Source organism: Struthio camelus, chromosome 17, assembly GCF_040807025.1.
Source record: "Struthio camelus isolate bStrCam1 chromosome 17, bStrCam1.hap1, whole genome shotgun sequence".
Classification (NCBI taxonomy): domain Eukaryota; kingdom Metazoa; phylum Chordata; class Aves; order Struthioniformes; family Struthionidae; genus Struthio; species Struthio camelus.
In genome coordinates, this window is record NC_090958.1 from 10286401 (window position 1) to 10308345 (window position 21945).

The window sequence follows — 21945 nt, forward strand, 5'->3', positions numbered from 1 at the left end:
GGCGCGGAGCGGCTCCCGTGCCGCGGGCGGGACCTCGCGGAGCGGGGCGCGCTCGGCAGCCCGGGGCCGTCGCAGCGCCTGCAAATCTGGCCGCTTCGGGGCGAAACAATTGACATCTGCGCGCTCTGCGTAACGATGCCAAGGCGGTCAACGGCTGGGGTATATCCTGTGTGGCCCTGTCTTGCTTGTTAGGTGCGCTCTGCCGGGCAGTTATTTAAAAGGAAAGTTTAGAACATCAGCGTAGGCTGTAAAGCGATGCGTTGGGCGTTTCTGTTTACTATCTTTCTATAGGATCTATATAGCGCGTCCAAGACTGGAGTCTGTTTGCTTAAAGTAGACATTTAAGGCAATTACCTGTATAATAAAATTAGAAACCGCTTTCCGCCTCAGTGGGGGGGGGGGGGGGGAAGATACAAACGGCTCATCATTAACAAGAGGAGAAAAGAGCTCCCTGTTTATATACAGCAATCGTGTTGCACTTTCTGAGGTCTCGAAAGTAAAAGCTGCTGTCAGACGGTCTGTTTCTAGCCAGCGTAAGATATATTGCCCATCCGTGGTAGTACTTACATAAACACGTCTTGTCTCTGGAGTAACTAACCTGGCTGTCCTCGGCTCCTGCCTGGACCGCTTCCCCCTGGAGCGGTCCTGTGCCGTCCGCCGTGAGCTCCCGCTGGCGTTAGGGTGGAAAGCGAGCTGCCCTCTCTTACCGAGACTGTTTTCGGGCTGCTAGGAGGCTGCCCCGTCAGCTTCGCCCTGCGGGCTGCGGCTGCCGCGGGGTCCTGGCCGGGGAGGGCAGGCTGGCGGCCCCGCTCCCCGCCCGCCGGCCGCTCTTGCTGCGAGCGCTTCACCCGTTCGCCGAGCGCACGTAGATCTCTCCGCAAATCTACCGCGCAGCGCGACCTGAGCTTCTCAGCATCGGCCGCCTGCTGCATCGGCCGCCTGCTGCTGGCTACTCCCTCATCTCTAGCGGAAAGTTAATCTAGAATAGGAGCCTCCTGCGATTCCGAGCAGCAGCATTTACGAGCTAGCCTCTGCTAATGGCGACTCTCGGCTGCTGGCAGGAGGCTTCCTCCCAGACCTCCGCTCCCGTAATCGACCCCGTCCTCCCGCCGCGCTCTGCCGCTTCCCTCCCCGCTCGGTTGCGCCGGTCCCGTGCTCCCACCCCGCCCGTCTCCTCTCGGCCAGCTCTTGCTAGCTCTGCCGGGCACAGTGGTCGTCTCTTTATGGAGCCTCGCCTGCTGCAGCGGGGCGTGGAGGGGAGCGGGGAGGTACCACCTCTCCCTCATGTGCGCAGCCCCGAGACGCGGGTGCGGGGCGCCGCTGTCAGCCAGCCCCCGGCAGCGGGCAGAGCCCCGGCAGGAGCCGCGGGCAGGCGGGCGCTGCGCGGCACCCGCAGAGAGCTCCGCGCTCAGCCTGGCCCCGGGAGCCAGGTGCTTCCTCGCACGGCCGCGGCAGGGCTGAGCCCCGGGCCGGGAGCCGTGCGGGGCGGGCTGCGCGGAGGGCAGCGCCGGCGCCCTGCCCCTGCGGCTCCTCGCCGTGCCCTCCCTGCCGCCCGGCTGCCTCGGCAGCGGCGCCGGCCTGGCGGCCGCCGGACCCTGCCCCGATCCTCCACTGCCGCCCCCTATTTCCCCGGTCCCGGTGGCGCGTTTAAAGCCAGGTAGCTCAAGACTTTGAAAGGCTACAAACAGAAGCGTTGTTCCGGGGAATTAGAGGAGAGCGGTGCCTCCTTGTGCCGAGAAAATACAGCAACGGGCCAGTGCTTGCCCGGGAGAGTTCGCGTGAATTCCCGTGAGAGGGAGCCGAGGGGCACGACCGGAGGCAGGGAGTGCACGGGCAATCGCTGGCACACTGATGCTTTTCTCGGACCTAGGACGTCCCGAGAGATAGGTGCTTTCTGAGACCTTATTCATGTTGCTGAGTGGCAGCTGTGAGGCTTATAAGAGCTTTTCAGATCCTGTCCAGCCGAACTCTGCTTCTGACATCACGGGGGATGCGACCCAGGAAATGGTCCCAGTGCAGTCCCAGTAGTTCCCTCCCTACTACAGGGCTCACAAGGTAGCCAATGTCATGTGAAGGACATACGGGGTGTGGGGTGATGAAATGGGTTTATCGGCACCTGTTTGATAGCTGGTCTATTCCCCCTTTATCCTCCCTGCTTCTTCAAAACGGGAAGACCCCTGATTCGTGCCAGCGCCATTTAATGCAGGGACTGTGTTGTGTGTGTTTGTGGCTACATTACCAAAAAGGCTATTGTAGTATTAAACCTCTGCAGCTAAAATGGAAAGTGCAGAATGCGAGGCTCCTGCCAAAACAGCACTGAGTATGGCAATTCCATATACTTTCCGGCAGAAACGATACCTTTGTATTACCTCTGCCTCCGCTGGGTGAGAATGTGGACATGGTTACTGTCGAGCTGCAGACAATTTTCTAAAAAGCTGTATAGCAAAACAGATTTATTGACACTGTGCTGCATTTGGCTCAGCAATTCAAAAGTACAGTGGTGAGGGTGTCTTTCAGCCAAGCTTAGAAACTTCAGACTCCAAGGCAAAATAGCTGGAGATGTTAAAAGCTTTGCTTTATCTGCCACCTCCTGTTCTGCTGTTCTATTCCCCTGATGGGATGGGAGGCTGTTTACTGCAGGTGACTGACCAAAATCTTGCTTAAAATTCCCAGCAGTGACTTGACACCAGCAGCCTCGAAGCCCGCTGGCCTCTGCTCTGGGGATGAAAGTGCTTTGTAATGTCATTTTGGAAAGTTGCTTTATTAGGGCTAAACCCAGGCTTTCGAGGGCAGGAGGGCTGCTGCTAGGCAAGAGATGTGTGTTGTGGGAATGGTAGGATAGAAGCATTTGTGAGGTTTCCTTTGGGTATGAATTCTCTGCTGGGAGAGCACACCCTTCTTCCTTACCAAAAAGAAAGCGGTAATTGTGACTCTGAAAGTCCCGGTGAGAGTGGAAGGGGCACCTCCCCTGGGAGAGCTGTGTGATGGGCAGTGGAGAAAAGGCTGAAAACCCTCCTGAGACTTGAAGTTTCACAATACAACTTTCACAGCTTTTTGCCCCAGAGCCTTGCCAGGGCGAGTCCTGTCTCTGCACCCGTTCCCCCGCACACGCTCGCACCACTGAGCAATGGTTGCTTATGTTTTGTGGGGAAGGAAAAACAGGGTGTGTGGGGGGGGAACCTATATGAGGAAAATACCGGAGCAAAGTGAATTATTGAGATTTTTAATGGAGGCGGCTTAGCAATCTGAAGCCCGGGGGTCGCTGGCAGGGCAGAGTCACAGAGCCGCAGGCGGGACGTGGCTGGGAGCTACATGGGGCCGCAGCACCGGGCAGAGGGGAACCCACGGGGAGGAGACATGTAGTAGGAAAGAGGTGCCTTAGCCACCCTCACCCCTTCCCGACCTGCCCCCAGGTGCAGGCCCCTCTCTGGAGCAGGCCTATGGGGCTGTGACTGCAGTGACCCAGGGACAGAAATGCTGCCATGACTTCAACCGCAGCGCCGGCCTTCTGGGAGGCTGTGCAGTGCAGCTCTGTGGGGGCTGTGGCTGATGGGGGCACTGCTTTTAAAAAGTGCTTCTTAAGGAAAAATAATAATGCAGGATGGTTCCACTTCTAGGCTATTTCCTGCGCTTGTCTCCACAGGAAAGTTGTCCAGTGTAGATTGTTCTCGCCAGAAAACCAAATGGACACTCGATCATATTTTCTTATATCTGATGCCTTAAGAAATCGGAGGAAAATGATTGTCTGTTGTTCTCTCTGAGACACTACCGTTCATACTGAACAAATAGGCTTAGTACTTAGCCTAAAATAATCTGCCTCAACAAAGCGTTAGCTAAAGTCAGAGATCCCCTTTTGGAGGGGACAGAGGTGTATTTAAGGTACTGCACTGGGACTGATGAGCAGGACTGGTTCCTAGCTGCAGAACCAAGTGATCCCAAGCGACTTCTCAGAACCTTTTCTCCCTCCTGGAAAAGCAAATGATGGATTTTCTCTGCCTTGTCTGTAAGCGGTGTGTTGACGCTCAGGGCTGGGTTGCCGGGAGGCTGCCAGGAAGGCCGGGTGCTGCGCCTGGGCTGTTGAGATGAACTTCTGCCCTCCTGCAATGTCCTTCCTGTGCAGCTCCACAGCGTGGCAGAAGATCCCCCACTGCTGCTGTCCTGTGGGCCTGCTTGGCACAGGTTGAAAATGGTGACGCCACCCTGACCATCAGAGGCACCTTCTTGTGGCTGGCCCTGCCTGCCACCCTGGGGCTTGGGGCAGGAGCTGCCCGCAGCAGCAGCAGCAGCACCCAGGGTCGGGAGGGCCGGAGCCTGGTGAGGTGGCTGCACTATCCCATTCCCACACCTGAGGCTGGTGTCCCTGCCACAGCCCAACCCTACTGGGTGGCCTGCTTCCCTTCTGGGCACACTAGTGATTTTCAGGGGCATCAAAGCTCCCTGGACATGCTGGAGGTGGGCAGCTGATCCGGCTAGTTCTCCTTAAGCTTCACTTGAAAACTCTTCTCTGTCCTTTAGGGTTGTGTGCAGCACCTTGCACCATGGAGCCTGCTAGAGGGAGACCTCAAAACTCTGGGGCAAAGGAACATAATCGCTGTCCTCGCTTGCTGCAAGTGAGGATAGGTGAGTCCCTGCTGCTAGGCAGCAGGGATCAGTAAGGGGCACCTTGGCGGGACAGTGCCCTGGTCCTGCAGGAGCCTGCAGCAGCTCTGAGGATGATGGGGATGCCCCCCTCTGCCCTGGCCCTTGCCTGTCCAGTGCCGTCAGCCCTGCAGCTCAGCGCCTGGCGGGCCGTCGCGCTGCCTGGTGCGCAGGAAGCGTGGTGAGCTGGGAAGACCCTGAGGCCCCTTTGCTCCTGCGGAGAGTCTCATCTCTCTGGGTGGTACAGTGGGAGCAGCAGTGGGCTGCCCCAGGGCTGGTGTCTCAGGATATTTAGGTGCTGCAAGTGCATCAGTGGGCTTAAAATTTGGTTGAGAAGAGGCAGGAAAAGATGTGCCTGGATTTCAGGGCTGTTTTAGGCAGAAATATGAGGAAGTGTGTGAGTGAATAGTCTGAGCAATACTTACTGAACAAAACAGTCTATCCTGCTCTATGTCTCTTCCCCCATCTATTTTATTGTACGCTCCTGAGTTGATCAGGACGTTTTGATAGGTCTATTTGAAGAGTGGCTTTGGTCGATGCCCCCTTTGCACTGCCTTCAGCCTCCCCTCTGTCTCTGTGAAGGCCGACAGATCTGATCTTTTCTGCATCAAACTTGCAGAGGGGGGGAAGGTGGTGGCCTGGAAATCTGGCTCCGAGTACACTTTCAGCCCCGATGGAAGGGGGGCTGCCCCCTGCTTCCCCCCAGCTCAGTGGGGCAGCACCTCTGGGCTTGGACACCTTCCCTTTGGACAGAGCCAAGCAAACAAAGCGGTCAGGCTGGCTGTCAGCGAGGTCCTTTCAAGAGCCACGAGCCAGGAGACCCTCTGAAATCCCCATGCAATCAGTTTGCAGAGGTCTGTTTCACTCGGCAGCAGCTGTCGGGCTCCACCGGCTGCGATGCGCTGACCTGCCAAGCAGCGACGATGAGCCCTTGGTGCTCACAGCCTCTCTGGTGGCAGCAGGGCTCGGCACTGGCTGCCGGGGCCGGCTGTGCCCCCGGACGGCACAGGACCAGCGCAGAGCCCTGGCAGAGCCTCCCTCCCTCCTTCCTGCCTGCCCCAGCCGGCGGCTCCAGCCAGGCAGCTGTGCCTCCCCGCTCCCCAAAACACAGCTCCCCTGGGCAGGCAGCGTTTTGTGTCTTGTACCGGAGGAGTGAGGCAGGCTCTCAGCTTTAACCCACCTGCAAAGGGCTTTCCTGCTCTGATGCCAGGAACCATTCACCCGCTCAAGGCTTTAAAGATGACCCCAGTCACTGGCTCCCGAATACAGGGTACGTGTGAAAAACAGTCTGGCTTCACTTTTCCCAAATTTAATATTTAATGCCTTTTGTTCTGCTCCCCCCCCCCCCCCCAAGCATTCCTGTTTCAGTAGAGGTATCTGCATATGAAGAGGAAAAAGGAGGGGAGAAAGGGATCGATTCTGGTCAGAACTCGGAAGAGAGAATTTGGCCAGCGAATCCACTAGGGAACGCTACAACTGCCCTCTCGCTTGCTCCAAAAGCCGCTGAAAATGCGCTAAATGAATCGCTGGGTGTCTGGGTGCTTGCGCTGAGGAATCCTTCTCTTTGCTAGTGCTCAGCATCTGTAGCAGCTCACGCATCAAGGTGGCCTTCTCTACTTCTCCACAGCTGTTGAGATCCCTGTTCCCTTCAGGTCTGAAGGTCTTTCATTTTCTGCTTCTCCCAGAGCAGAGCCTCCCCTTTGTTTGACTTTTACAAAATACTTTAGAGGCATGTTAAAGGTAACTGCTATAAAAAGAAACGAAGCAACTGCATTTTCTGCTGGTGGACTGTGTAAAACCAGATTGCTACTGCACTAAACTCCTGAAATATGATGGGGGTTCACAGTGGATGAACAAGCTGGAGTTTGTCTGCTAGCACTATGCGGCTTTTGTACAAAGTACAACTCCGTATCAATTTTAATAGGGTGAACTGCTGGCAAAGATGTAGCAGCTCCTGGCAAAGGTGTTGCTTCTCAGCAGCTCAGTGTCTGAGGGAGTCCGTCAGTTGTTGTAAAGTCGTAGTAGCAGGGTGACTCCTTAAAATATCTATTTATTACACCCCATGCAAAATAGTGCATTGAAGTTTACACCACGCACAACGTATCACTGTCACTTGACGACTTGGTGTGTCTGAGATTTGCAAGACCTGAGGAGCTTTACAAGGCAAGGGCTTGCCCACCCCCCAGGTGGGTAGGTAAGTAGGATTTTTACCAAGTTGGTCTATGATGCTGAGTGCAAGTGTTGTACCTTGTTCTGTGCAGTACCATGAAGATAATGTTGGCTTGTGCCAACATTAGGTACTCCCATTCTCAATTAGCTGCCCACTTGCCATTCTGCTAGCTCCTCAGGGCGGAGATCTTTGCCCATGGAGTTTCTGGTGACAAGCTGCTAAAGAGAAGAGCGTGGTTTTAAGGCTGTGATGCTCTGAGACTCTTCTCACCTGTTTGCCTCTGAGCAGAGGGATGGCTTTGCAAGGACACAGGGCTGCTAAATGCAGTTCTTGCCTGGGGAAGCTTGGCATTCCCAGGAAGGGTTTAGCTGGGTTTAGCAGGAGTGGCATACAGATTGAGTCAGACTTGAGCTGAAAAGGTGGGCAGCGGATGCTATTGTCAGACCTCCAGTGGAGCAGTTTGGCCACTTGCTACTCCCTTTGGATGGGAACAGGATGCTCACTGGAAAGCTTATGAGGAAGGGAATATACTTTCAGGTACCCCATGAGAATGGGCTTCTCAGGAGGAGCTAATTGTGAATGCTTGTTTTCCAATCACTTGCACCTAGGAAGGCTCTAGGCTATTTTTTTAACGCCTCGTCTGCTTGCTTAGCACCTAGTTTGTTGCAATTGCCAGACTATATCCTGCCCTCATTCTGTGCTGGGATGACTCCTGAGGACTGGATGTGGAGCAGTGGCAGGATATGGCCCTAAAAATCAGCAGCCTGCGCTTCCTGCAGGGAAGTGGCAGTCTATAGTGGCCCATCTACGAAAAGAGCAACACCATCCACTGCAGTGGAGTGAATGCAATGCTGACTGGCAGTCCTAGGAAAAAAACTCTATTGTGCATTGGTTTTCAGTAAATATGCTATGAGCTACCTAGTGGCATTAGGTCTAATCACAGGAGTTTTCCTCTTAAAGCTGCAGTTGGATTTGTGTTGATCAGTTTAAAACAAATCTCATAGATATATTTAGTAGAAGAATGTGTAAAACCCCAACCCCCCAAAGGGTATTATGTAACCAATACAGTATTTAAGTGCCCCCTGTGCAAACTAACTGAAAAGTCTGCTGTTTGCCTTCTTTGCCTCTGTTGTGTATTGGTCAACTGAAGCCAGGCACTGTGTTTGCTGTTCTGATTACTATTTTGAAAGGAAAGATCCATAGGATCATGTTATCCAGAAACTGAAAAAACTTAAACCCCACTTGCTGGGCTCAGACAGGGCTCTGGGGCTGAGTGAGAGCCCTCTCGTGGGCTGCCTGGGAGTGTGGATTGCCAAGCAAGCCCCTGCCTTTTGAAAGCACACACACACACACCAAGGATCTAGCTCCACACAATGTATTTTGTCCCTTTATTTTGGCATGCGTGCCTGTGGCCACTCAGTGGCCTCTGCAACAGCCTTGGCCATGGGGGGTCAGCTGAGCTTAGCAAAGGTGAAGATGTGTTACTGTAAGATCCAGGAGATGGTGGCAGCTAGGGAACCAGCTGGGTGCATGAGTTCCCGCAGCCAGACCTAGAGCTGGGATCAGGTGGAAATGAGAGGTGGGTTTGCTCTTGCCTTGAACCAGGAGGAGTTTGTAGGCTTTCTCCCTAATATGCCATTATTGATCTGACATCAGGTCCTTGCTCAGCCAACTCCTTTATTCAAGGTGCTGGATCTTAGGAACACAGTGGCTTCCACTATTGTTATAATCTTTTGCCAAAGAGATTCCCGCTTCTCAGCAATGCACCAAAGTGGAAGTAATCGCTCTTTTTTTCTTCTTGCATTTGTCCTTTCCTGTTTCATTCACTGATTGAAAAATGGCTAAAGAGCAGCCCCCATTTCACCTCCTCTTTTCCCTGATTGACTCAGCAGCTCCTGGGACAGAGAGAGGAAAGGGGCCTCGAGGTCACAACCTTCACAATCTTCAAAGCCCCTGCCGCTTCCAGCAGCTGTCACAGCTCTCACTGACCATATCCCCAGAAGGTCAGCAAAAAAATAAACACTGAGGCCCGACAGGTCCCCTTCTCATGCAAACTGGCCGTTTCCCTCCCTAGCTCTCATTCCATGCATAGCTCACACATAGAAGACCCCCTTGGATTTGCACAGAGCTATGCAGGAGCAAAATGCCACAGAAAATAAAAGCAGAAGGGCTTCCTGGACAGGCAGGGTGGGAAAAAGAAAAGCAGCTTCCTGAGCTCTCCATGCCCACCCACAGGCTGCTGCAGCCATTTTGTGTGTGTGCAAAGCCTGAAGGTGAAGCTGGGGAGAGGGCCGAGTTCTCCCTGGGAGAGAGACCGCAGGGAAGGACTCAGCTTTTATATCTGCTTGTGCATGTGAGGGACGGAAGAAAGAGAGAATCCAAAAGAAATAGGAAATGAAGCATAGGCTGTAAAAGCCTTTTCATCAGGATTAGATTGCATCCCTCTCCTACAGCCAGCCTGCCTTCTGCACTCACCTTCCTCTGCAAAAAGTCATGATGAAGCAGAAACGGTGCCAGGCAGAAGCACAGGTTCAAAAGGCCAGAGTGGAAAGGTCCTTCACTAAAGGAAATACCCCCTCCCCAGCCTTCTTTTATAGGAGTATCCATTTCACCATGGCCACTAATAATGAAAAGCCTATTTCCTGGCCTTCCCAGCGCAGCTCCCAGATGCAGAGCGCAGTTCTGATCTCCGTTTCTGCGAACCCTTCCCCTCCCACCCCGCGCTCCTCTCCCGACCCACGCCCCCCGCTGCTAAGCCCAGCACCAGGGCATGCCTTGAGCCTGTTTTGCAGGCTCCATGGTAAAGTGGGACACTCACTTTCCTATTAGCGTTTCCAACCTCTCCTCACAAAGAACAAACGGGCGCTTAACATACCGGACGCGAAGCCCTCGAGTGGATTTTTATCTGTGTCCCGCGGCTGGGGGAAGAGGCGGAAGGGGCTGGCGACCTGCAAGAAACCCCCCCCCAGGAAGAAAAGGCAGCGACAGGGACGTGGGAAGTCACTTTATTTATTTGGTGCTGGTCGGGTACAGCAGAGAGGTATTCTGCCTTGCGTCCGCTCCCTCCGGGAGCGGCAGAGCCAGGCGAGGGCCATGGGGCCCCCCCGGGGCTGCCGGGGCAGGGCGCTGCGCGGAGCCGCTCACCTTGCCTTGCCCCTGCGCGCACCCTCTCTGCTGCTGCCTGCTTAAACAAAGCAAATTGCACAATCAAAGCCGTGTGTCGTCCCCCCTTCCGTTAAGGTGGCTCCCGGGGGGCGGCGGGATGTCCCATCCCTGCCCACTGTCACGCTGGAGGCCGGTTTGTCCCCCGCTCTCGCCGCTTCCCGGCGCACTGACGCCCTTTCATTATTGCACTGCTCGCTGCAACCGTGACAGTAGTGCAACAGGGAAAGAGGGGCAGCCCGCCCGGTGGTCCCAGTGCTGGCCCAGCAGCCGCGGCTGGCCCCTCGGCCTGCAGCCTGGCCACGGGTTGTGGGGAGAGCCAGGGGCCGGGGAAGGCCTTCCTGCCTCTGTCCTAGCGCTGGCTGCTCCCCCGGCTGATACTGGCGGGTTACGGCGAGGGCAGCGGCTGGGTCAGCTGTGCGGCCAGGAGTCAGCGGGCAGGGCCCTGTCTCCGGGCTGTGGGCCCCAGCTCGCAAACCCCCGCGCAGCAGCTGCTCTGCCGTGCCCGGCTCCCTCCCCAAGTCCCCTCCCGCCTTCCCTTTCCCTGGGCCTCAGAGGTCCCGAAAGGGACCGAGGGGACCACCTGAAATGGAAGGCAGGGCCACCCACCCAGCCATCCCGGCTGCTGTCAGCCCCCCAGCTGCTCATCTATAGAGCAGAGAGGAGATTCAACCTCCCCCCTTCCCCCCGAGCCTGCTCCTTTGCCACATACCTCCGTGTACAGCTCAGGGAAGGTCTCGAGCCAGCGCCCAGGCCGTGCTGCACACCCCGACCACTGACACAGCCCTGGCTCTGCGGCCTGGCGCCGTTTACGCAAAGCCTGGCGGGGTAGCTCACCGGCCGCGCTCACCGGGCAGAGACACGAGCGTTGTTCCGAGGAGGTTATTGGGATCAGAGCTTCAGCCTCTTTGTGCGAGACTCTGCTTTGCACAGCACTAGTTTTCTGGCTGGATCATGCACAGAAAGAGCAAGTGTGGCTTTACTATCTCCTCCCATTCCCTGATGGGTGTTTACATCATTATGTAAAATAGGCACCCTTCAAACATCTCGAGTCTGATACTATTTTAAAATGGAGACGTGATGGGTTTCTCCAGTTTCAATCGCTGCTTGCGCTTTTTAAGCGCAAGGCCGTTTTGAATCCTGTGTGATAACATCAAAAATACGCCCATTACTCGCAACCTGAGTCACTACAATAGCACGATTACTTGTCACAAATAACATCTCTGTGCAATTACTTGCCTATCTAACAACGCTTCACGTTTCACTTTTCTCTTAACTCGATGGGTACACAGGATTATTTTTTTCCTGCTGTGGCTTTCTTCTCTCCATGAAGAATACCCTCCAAAGAAAAGACCCTATAAGCAATATTGCACTACTACCCTGATCACAAAAGCAGAGGCAATATTGATAGGGTCTCATCCTGAAGGTTAGGAAGCTGGATTATGTGTCTTGCGGCAGGTGACTGGAGGGAGCTTCGTTCCATGCCTGCAAATGGGGAAGGGGGTAAAAAGTTAGAAAGCAGTGCACTGCCCTATAGACTGCAGCACCATGTGCTCCCAGGAGGGTAGGGGCATGGAGGGGGGATGCAGGGATGGATAAGTCCCTGACCCCACAGAATCTGTGCATGGCCTCTATCCCTTCCTTCAGGACATGTTTAACTCCAATGTGGATTTTATCCAGGTTTCTGTTCTTCTTGTCCCCACTCCTCACATTCTTCTTCTGTTTAAATTTCTCTTCTTTATTAATAAACTCGGTCAATTAGCTGCCTGGCTGTTAGAGACTGGGAAGTGCTATTTATTTGATTAGCTGATAGTTGTATTTTGAACCTCTTAGTAACAGGCGTCAAGCCCTCAGAGAACGTCCTTTCTAGGGCTGTCCTACTTGGAGAGCCCAGTGTTTTAAAATATCCCTCCCCTCATTGGAAATCATGGGATTAAGTACACACCAAAAATTAGAAAGCGAAACAAGATCTCCAGGGCTGGCTCTCCCGCACTGACTTCACGTTAATGCACACAGATTAAGCAGTGTTTGGAGACGCACACGTGTTTTGCCCTAGCTCGTTTTGTTTGGCTTTTTCCTCTCCTCCCTCCCCAGCACCTTCTCTGTCCTAGGCTGTGAGGCACGCTCTTCAGCGGGGCTGGTTTAGTGCTGAACGCACCAAGGGCCCCAGAAGAGAGTCCCAGGGAGGGGCTGGGACACCTCCAGCTTCACAGCTGCTTTGCCAACTAGATTTGTCCTCTGCAAATTGGCTTCTAGCAAACCTGCCCTGCTGCATCTGTCACCTAAGAGCATTGGGCGTCCAGAGTGAAGGGGAAGGAGACTTCATTCCCAGGCCATCCCAAACCAGTTCATGATTTTGACACTTTAAGCTGCTTTTTCCTCAGCCTGCTTTCCAGTGGATTAAGTAAGAGTGCAAAGGAGAGACAATCCCCTAATTCATGGATTCCTGGCTAATTTATGCATACCACATTGATCTGGTCTTTGCCATTAGAGATCCCTGGTGTTTGGCACGCTGGTGTGAGGCAGCCGTGTATCCCCTTTGATGTTGCCTGACTTGCCCAAAGCAGCTGAAAACCAAGACCATGCCAAAGAAAAGGGAACAGGGGGAAGGTCCGTTGTTTGTTTTTTCTAATGGACTGATAAAACAAAATTTGCAATTTGCCCCAAGTCCTCCTCTATCGCCATTATTTGTGACACTTGTTGGAAGCAAACGGGAATCCCCCCTCCCAAATTATTTATTTGTATTAGCCTTTGCTCATGCTAATCAAAAGGCCATGTTCACAGAGATTGCTGTATGCAGCTCAGAAAGCCTCAGGTTTTATCTTGCCACTCTGCTTCTCAACAATCCCTGCAACTAGGCATCCTGTTGGACTGAGGAAAAAAAAAAAAAAAGGCAACTAGGCTCAGCCTTACCTTTCCATCTATTTCTGTTCAGTCTCTATTTTGCTTATATTTACCATATCTTTTTCCACTCTTCAACCTCGCTGTTATTTCAGACAAGTCTTATGCTTAACACAAGCAATTTAACTTCTCCAGTGGCCCAACAGACAACCCCCCTGGCGAGTTTGCAGTTGAAACATACAATTCACGCATCAAGTGATGTTGCTACTGAATCAGTAATGGGGGGAGCACAGTTTGGCAATTTCTACCCAACCTAGGTTTTTCAATAGTTGCAGAAGCTACAACTGGCAGGAGAGAGCAAAGGATGTAATTAGAAAAGTCAGGCACAAGTTAAGGCCCAAGCAAAGGCAATTAAGTGACTTTGTCTTTATGTTTCTGGATCTGTGCTGAGTGCCTAGACGTGTCTCAAGGAATTTCCTTATCTCCAACACTCTAAGCAGGCGCCCTGCACCCTGGAGTGGTGCACTGGCACAGGACGCCCCACACCTTCCTTTTTTTCTCTCTCCTTTTTTTAAACAAGACAGAAAAATGAAGACTGAACTAATCTCCAGTAATATTTTCCCAGTTTGCAAACAATATGCAAAGCTTGGGTCAAGCTATGTCCTATAGCAGAGAGGCTTCTCTGGAATGTATATGGGGGTTATTTTAAAATAAACATTTAAACACGAGATTATGAAATGCATGCTATTTATACTCCAGGAGGCTCAGCATCTCCAGATATGTTTAGAAACCTCTCTCGCCTTTAATCACAGTTATAGAAACTAAATGGAAATGTCACCAGGACTAGAATGGAAATAACGCTTTAAATGTTGTTCAATAAAGGAAGGGGGTTTTTTTTGTTGTCTTTTTTTTTTTTTTTTTGCCAGTGAGTGTGGGGGAAACTAACTGTAGTGGAGTCATTGCAGTATTTTTTAAGCCTCCTTTTCCTGATGTTAGCAGACAGAAAGACTGAAGCGTTCCTACTATGAAGCTCAGGGCTAAATAAAGTAGTGAGCTGATTCTCCAGAGCTCAGAGGCCTCCTGCTCCCTTTTGAGATCAGACCTTGTCTTCTCTGGTTTAGTTTAGGGAGCCATTTCCCCTTCCTTTCATTGCTGTTTGTTTGTTTCTCTTGTGGTTAAAGGTGCCACTTCAGGCGAGCGAGCGGTTTTTTTAAATTTCCATCTCAGTTGCAACCTCACAAAACATAGCGGGGCAACAACTCTTCAGTCCAGTCTTGTTTCTCTGGTCACAGCCATTTCGCTAGCCTGAGGAAAGGAGACCATTTAAAAGCCATCTTGCAATTAAATACATTATATAGTCTACAATATATTTTCTGCAGAGGAATTGACACTATTACCAAAGGTCAGAGCAAACAGTTTGGAAACAGCTGTAGGCTGAGACTTGATTCAGAGTTTTCCATTCTATCTGATATTTTTATCATTGTTTTAAAACTGGAAAGTGTTGCCTTTTTAATTCTCTCTCTCTTTCTTTTCTCTCTCTTTAAAAAAAAAAAATTCTTAGCATTCCAGTCCTGGCTCCTTAAGTCTATCTAGCAAGTTTGCACAAATCCATCCAGAGAAAAAGGGGATTCTTGCTTCCATGCAAGAGTCAACCTGTCCAGGTGTGAGAGACTCCAGAGAGTAAGGGTTGGTAATCCTCTCCAAAAACACCACCTTCCTGAGCGGATTGCGCTCGCTGAGCTTGGAGATCCTCGGTCACCCACAGCCACTTATCAGCACGTTCCCCTTCTCCTGAATCAGAGGGGATTACACTCCAGAATGTCCTGCCATTTGATTCTTGCTTATAATATTTAGTTTGTGGGTTTCAATAACCCTTTTCTCAGCAGCAACGTTTCCTCGGCTGGCAGAAGCCAGATCTGCGTCAGTGAGCTCCATTAAAAGGAATGACAGAGCTCCTTAAACAGCCTAGACTTTGTAACCCCACAATACGGCTTTTCTGCATGGTGTTTACCAGAGCTCTGCTGTCTGATGGAAAAAAAAAAAAAAATCTGGTGGTACTAAATGCAGGAGCAAAATAGGCTAAATCCTATCACCTTGGAAGTGCTGAGCCCACCTCTGGCCCTGCACGCATAGCAGGGCAAGAGAAACGTCTCCTAGCCGCCTTGACTGGCGAAGGAGGACGCGTGGGGCTAGTCCGGGGCTCCCCCTACCACATCTTCAGCCCCCAAATAACTCTTTCCCCGCCATGGCAGGGGACAGACTGCCCTCACCAAATACCCAGCTGCCAGCAAACCGCAGGTCCCCTTGCGGCATAGGGGTAGGGGCCATTTCTGCGCAGGCCCCCAAGGCCAGCTCTCTCTGTGGGCTGGGTGCTGCAAGAGGGGAAAAGGCACCCCCTGCCCCTGCCCAGCCGAGGCCCTCCCCAAACCACCCAGGAGCAGTGAGAGCAGGAGCGACCTTAACGCAGCTCTAGCACTAAATGCAATGACTCAAAAAGTCCCCCTGAAAAAAAAAAAAACCCTCTGAAAACTTAAACCATCTGATTTCACTTTCCGCTCCAATTGGTTGTGTAGCCAGGGCGCAGGTCTGGCCTCCTCCACCACACTAATACCCTATGTGTGCTGCCTCCACAGAGGAGGGGTTCTTTTAACAAGTTTATGCAACAACAGGATGGAGGCTCCGCCGAGCCCTTCCCCCCGCGGCCCGACCTGATTCCCCGCATTCCTCCCGCGCCCTCCCCCTCCGACCCAACTGGAGCCGCACTCTGGCATCTCCACACACATGCAAATGGTTTCCCTTGCACAAATACAGACTCCTGAAGGGGCCTTTGCTTCCGAATCCCCCCCCTCTTTTTTTTTTTCGCTTTCCTCTAGTGCTTTTTTTTTTTTTTGTGCTGTTACATTCCTTAGGCAGGCAGGGTTAAAAAAAAAAAAAGAGAGAGAGAGAGAGAGGGGAAGGGAGGGTTTGGAATGTGTAACCTCCATCCCAGGCCCAAACCTAGCGGGAACCCCCTCCTCTGCCCCGCAGCCCGGGGAGCTCCCCCAGCCCTCGCCGGCTCCGCAGCCGGGGCCCCAGCCCGGAGCCATGGGACCACGTCCTCGGGGCCTCCCAGGCCTCAAATCCCCCTGAACCAGGGGAGATTTTCCAAGTGTTGCTACCATATTATTTTTAAGTGCGGAACTTTATACAGAAAAAAAAAAAAACCAAATATACACATTTCCCCCCCTCCCTAACCCCCATGATTTCTCCTCCTCCAAACAAGGAGGCTCCCATGCCGGGAGGCCATCTTACAGCCCTGCATCAGCCCCACCGAGGCTTTCGCTCGCTGATGGGCTCCACGCACGCTCCGAGCCAAGTGCTGCCCCGCAACGGGGTGGCCTCCATCTTCTATCTCATCCTCCCTTCCTCCTTCGCTGGGTGAAGGGCCCCTGCTCGCTTCCACTCGGGTCACTCGCGTGCCGAGGTGGGCATGCCGAGGGGCAACGACCCCCCCACTGGCAGAGCCCTTTCACGTTTCACTCTCTCCTGCTTTTTAATGAATCAAAAAACCAGGAGGAGGAGGGAAAAGCCCCACAGCTAGACAGGCCTCCCTGTTCCTTAACGCACGCAAAAATGGCAACCGTGCTACAAGGCACAGAGATGCGTGAAAAGAAAAGCTCTAGAGAAAGGGAACCATGCAGGCTCAGGTTACCTCCGCGGAGGCATGGGAAGCGTCCCGCATCCGCCAACGGCACTGTGCCTCCGGTTCAGACTCGGAGGCTTAGCCTCCCCCTCTGGGCGCGAAGGGGAGCCAGGCTTCAGCTCCTCACACGAAACACAGGGCTTGAAAAGGTGTCTTTTGTTTGCTCCCTTGTTCCTTGAAGGACTGGAATGCCTTATTGAGGATTCAGCTTCCCCGCGTCCCTCTGAAACCGGATTCACCCCTCAGGATGTGGCCCTCCATTTTCTGCCTCCCCATGGCTCGCTCACGAGCACGCCCTGGCCTGGCTTGGGATGTGCAATGCAATCTGAAAACGCTCTTTTACCTAGATTTGATTTCCAATATGACGGCTCTCCCCACCCCCACCCTTTGCTCCCAAGGTAACAGCTCAAGGCTTCAGGAAAAAAAAGAGAGAGAGAGAGAGAGAGAGAGAGAGAGAGAGGTCCCATCCCCCAGCCCTCCAAACCCCTTTCTTAGCAAATGCAAGTGAAAATACCACATCTGCCTCCAACTACGCTGCAAGTGACAGTCACCAACATACTGTTATTTAAAGATCAATTCTGAATGCAATATTACTGCTCCTAGGCCTACATCATCCCTGTGTCTTTCAGACCTGCTCCGCGCTTGCTATTGAGATGCGCAGGGAAAGATTATGTCTTTCAAAATCCTACTGATTATTATTTACATGCCTTCTACTGTTTTTCGAAATGAAAATGAAGGTATCAATATCACTTCAGTCTTAACAGTAATTCCTCTAAAAGCGAAATACAATAGAATTTGAAAAATACATCAATAGGAAGCAAAAATTAAATAGCCTGTGAATATATGCGTATACGTTAAAGTCACTGAATTCCATACACAACAATAACATCCTCAGGGTCATAAAACTCTTGACTTTTAAACCAGAAGCAAGAAAACAGTCAAACCTGGTCAGGATATTTTTAAAGGTGGTGGTTGCTCTGAAGGAGGACAAGAGGGCTTTAAAATGTGAATAGGCCAGCTTTTTTATTTTACAACTTGGACACACAAATCCACACTAGTGGCAGAAAGGGCAATCCATTTTGTACACTGAAGCAGTGAAAATGGGGAACAAAACCCAAGGAATTTCCATACAGACCGCTCAACCTAAACATAAAACAAACAAACGAAAACGTAGGTATTTTTTAGGCTATTTCTACATGATCTTGACGTTTTTATGCTCGCTCAAGCCTTTGGGAGGGGGGAATCAGAGTAGGGGGTTGGATCCCTACTAAAATGCATTAATAACTACAGAATCCCATGATGTCAGGGGCTGGGTGTGCAACAGTAACTGATCATAAGGATGTATTAGGACTGGAACCAAATGCTTTGACAATATTATTGCACTGCTTTATTTGTGCAGACAGTAGTGCAACATTGTCAGAGCCAGCGATACCAGCAGCCACTGTCACGTTCTGCACAGCTGTCCCTGCATCCTTTTGTAAGGGACTGTTACATTAGTGTTAACCACAATAACGTTTTTGTGTTTAGCCCCAATAAAACTCTGCATGACAAAGTTTATTTCCAATCGTAATTAGACAAGGTAAAAAACAACAACAACAAAAAGTTAGTTAAAAAAAATGAAAGAAAGGGAGAGAGAAAGAGAGAGAGAGAGAGAGAGAGAGAGAGAGAGAGAAAGACCACTGTTAGTGTGGCTTGTTAAACAAACCATTCAAGTCTCTTGCTGCATGCCCAGTATATCTAGGCACGATATGTTTTAAAGGTTTTATACAATAAAATATTTTGCTGTAGTAACAGAGACTAAAAGAACAAGGGATATAATTCAGCATCCCCAAATGCATGTTTTTCCATAAAAAGCAAATTGGTCAGTCAATGAATCTGAACTACACAATTTAAATAAATGCTCACAGAAAGCGCCACTCCTCTCCCATGCCTTCAGAAGTTTCCTTAATGGTTGACCAGTACAGACCAAAAAGCCTGATGATGATGTGTAAATATAATGGTATAAATACACAGTGCTTTGATGTGCTATGGAAAATGTTACAGAAACAGTGAGACTTTGTATACAAAAAGATCTAGTGTCTGTGTTTCAGCCTCACACATATCTGTGTGTGCCACCACTCCAAAAGCACAGTATAAACACCACAGATTCTTAGAAACAAAGCAACAGCATTAAATCCCAATAGCCATTAATAGGGACCACCTCAAACACCGAGGGAAATGTTTCTATAAGGTGGAAGACTATAATGAAATTGTCATAAAATTTCAATGTAGATATTGTATGGAGGTGCGTAGAAATTAACAATAAATTACTTAAAATGTATTGGTAAACAAAGCAGGCAATGTGATGCCAGAAATGTTTGGGGCTTATGCTTTAAATAGGATATGTCTAAATTATTCCTGCCCATTTACGTATAACGACATCTAAAATTGTATAACCCAGAATCTCTCTTCTTATTTAAAACCACTCCCACATGTATAAAACCGTATTTCACACACGTGCATAAATACACTGGAGGAGGCATCTATTTTAGGGTTGTTTGCCCACTCTGAAGAGGGTGGGCTACTAAAGGGGGTCATGTTTCTGCCAGCCAATGCCCTTTTAATATTGCACTGCTCATCATAATTGCCAGTAGTACAACAGAAAAAGGGCTCTGGACAACAGTATACTTCAGAGATTTTCCAATATAAGTGACAAATCAGTTAGAAACTTCTCCAAGTGATGGCCTTCTGTGCATGATTTACTCCAAAACAGATCTGTTACATGCAAAAAAAAGGAGTTTCTTCAACAACCACTTCGATTCAATGTCATTTTTCAAAATTAGATTTTAATACTTCACAATTGCATCTTGTATTAACTTCAGCAAGAACTTAGATAAGCTTGTTTTAGGGACTTCTTTTTTTCTTCTCAGTGATAGATGCACCGCATTCAAGTTTATGAAAGTAAAGACCAGAATTGGATTGTCCTCCTTATGTTTCAGGACCAGTATATTACAAAAGTATGTGGAATGAATTAGATTAAATATTATTTTAAAGACACAATAGAGGAGAAGTGCACATCTTTTTCTATTACTTTTATCTGAATCCTCTGCTAAAATATTTGATATTTATTAAATACACGCTTGCTAGTAGCTTAAATTATTTTGATTTATTTTTAAGTGCTAAGGAAGTTTTGCTATTTTAAACAAGCATTTAAACAAGCTTTCAAAACAACTGCTCTCCAGAAGGGAGAGATCTTTAAAAAAATAATCTACTTGTGTCGTGAAAACAATATTATTGAAAATTTTTCCTTTTTTAAAAAAATATATTGGTAGGAAGGAGAAAACATCAGTTAATCATTACAAATCAGACCTTCCAAATAATTTTAGGAATAAGTAACATTTAAATGTCAACTTGTTAGTCTTTTGGTTTCAAACTGTTTACCATTTATTTCTTTGAAAAATTTCAAACTTGAAAAAATATTGGAAAATATAACTACTTGTTAAATAAGAATCACTGGAAAAATGATAAAATACTCTGAAATCAAACTTCAAACAATGAAAAAATCTATGTAAAGAAATTCAAACTTTAAAGGAACTTTCCATAAACTGTATAGACAAGTAAGAATCATACCAAATGCTAAAATGAATTAAACTGATTGAAGTCAGGGGGAGTTTTGCCTGAGTGAGAAAATGAACTAAATGAATTTTAGTTGTCAAATTTACAGAGGAGTATTAACAAAAAGCCAATTGATTTGAGAATGTCCCAACCCAATTAGAATCTGAAATTGTATCATCATTTTCTGATCGCATCTCACATTTTTTTCCTCCTTTTTTTTGTACAATGATTTATCCCTAACCCAGAAACCTAGGCTAGTTTGGAGATGTTTAAAAGAAAAGGAAAAAAGAAAGAGAAAGATAGAAAGAGGGAAAGCAAAGGAGGGGGGGGAGAGAAGAAAGAATGTGCTTTAAACTTTAGGAAGTTTTTTTGATCCCAGAGCCCAGGTTTGTGTTCGAGGGTACGAGCTTTCCTTACACAACTCGGTGAGACCACACACTGGAGGGAAACGGAGCGGAATTGGGGCAAAGTGCAAGAATGCCAAAGAAACACTTTGGGCTGCGCACCCTGGTTTATTGCAAAAACTCTGGACTATTTAAGCAAAGCACTAGTTTTACGTGATTTAAATATTAAGCCAATATAAATACTGGCTGGAGATAGCATGTGACTTATTGCCTCGCTCTTTCTGGCTCTTAAGCAAGAAGAAAAGATTTCTAAAACAGGATCCCTTGGCTAAAATAAAATAAAATATCATAAGGCTGTTCCGCACCGCGAGCGGGGCTGCGCGGGCCGGGCCGGGGCGCCGCTGCGGGCGCGGGGAGGCGGCGCCGCGCAGCGCGGACAGCGGCCGCGGCGCGGGGCGGCGAACGGGGAGCGGCCGCGCCGCTCGGGACGGCCGGGCCGGGGCCGCTGGCGGCGGCGACGCCGAGCAGCCGAGACAGCCCGGCTGGCCGCTGCCCGCCCGGCCCCGCGCGGCGGCTCCGCGCCCGCGGCCCCGCGCCGCCTGCCAGCCCCGCCGCCGCCGCCCCGCCGGCAGCTGCCCCCGCAACCCCGCTCCCGCCGCTGCGACGGCGCAAAAACACAAAATTAATAAAAAGGCGGTGGTGGCGGGCGGGGCACAACCCCGCGGCAAGCCGCGCCGGCCCAGCCGCCGTGCGGGGCGCGGAGCAGCCCCCGCCGCCGCGCTGCCGCTGCCGCCGCCCGGCCCGGCCCGGCCCGGCGCGCCCCGCCCCGCCGCCGCCGCCGCCGCCGCCGCTGCTCCCGCCATTTGCGCGCCGGGGCCGGCGGCGGGGCCCCCTCCGCGCCGCGCCGCTACCTGCCCCGCGCCCCGCCGCGCCCGCGCCCCGCCGCGGCCAAAGTTGCCCGGAGGAGCGCGGCGGGGGGGGGCGCGGCCCTGCCCCCCGCGCCCGCCGCCGCCCGAGCCGCCGCCGCCGCCCGAGCCGCGGCTCCGTGTCCGAACCGGTAAAAATCGGGGAAAATCCTCCGGTACCAACCTCATGGCCTCCCCGCTCCGGCCTCCATCTTTGACTAGTTGACATTCAGCTCCTGCCTGACCAACTCCTCATTAGCATACCTCCCCCGCCATTGGCTCGCCCCTGCGCTAGTCTTTGCCACCGCCTCCCCCATTGGCTATCGGGGAGGATATTTAAAAATATTATCCCCGCGCCCATTGGCGCCCGGGGCCCCGCGTCACGGCATACTCTTTATTTTAACAATGAATGCACAAACACATTCTTCCATTCACAAATTTTTTTTTTCTGTAGTTTGCCCGCCTTTTCTCCAACTACATTTTCATTGATTTTTTGTTTCAACTGAGGGGGTCCTGGTTGTAAACAGATAAATCAAAGGCGAACAGAGGGGGGACCTGAACAAATATTATTTTCTCTCTCTTTTGTTCAGTAGGGCTGGTGTTGGGGGA

The 21945-nt window shown here is 50.9% G+C and overlaps 1 protein-coding gene and 1 long non-coding RNA gene across 2 annotated transcripts in view; both read right to left on the reverse strand.

Annotated features, from left to right (window-relative positions):
- The window catches only part of YDJC (YdjC chitooligosaccharide deacetylase homolog), a 36356-nt gene extending 35162 nt beyond the window's left edge, over positions 1-1194 (reverse strand). The window contains exon 1 of the mRNA XM_068910844.1: positions 599-1194. The gene's annotated coding sequence lies outside the window, so the exon portion shown is untranslated. The remainder of the gene's footprint in view (positions 1-598) is intronic.
- An 8602-nt stretch (positions 1195-9796) lies between these two features.
- On the reverse strand, positions 9797-21556 carry LOC138061405 (uncharacterized). The gene is made up of 4 exons (XR_011135125.1): positions 21521-21556; positions 11210-11455; positions 10683-11110; positions 9797-9989 (listed from the first exon to the last, which is right to left on the reverse strand). It is a non-coding gene; the product is annotated as an uncharacterized lncRNA (long non-coding RNA).
- Between the last annotated feature and the right edge of the window lie 389 nt (positions 21557-21945).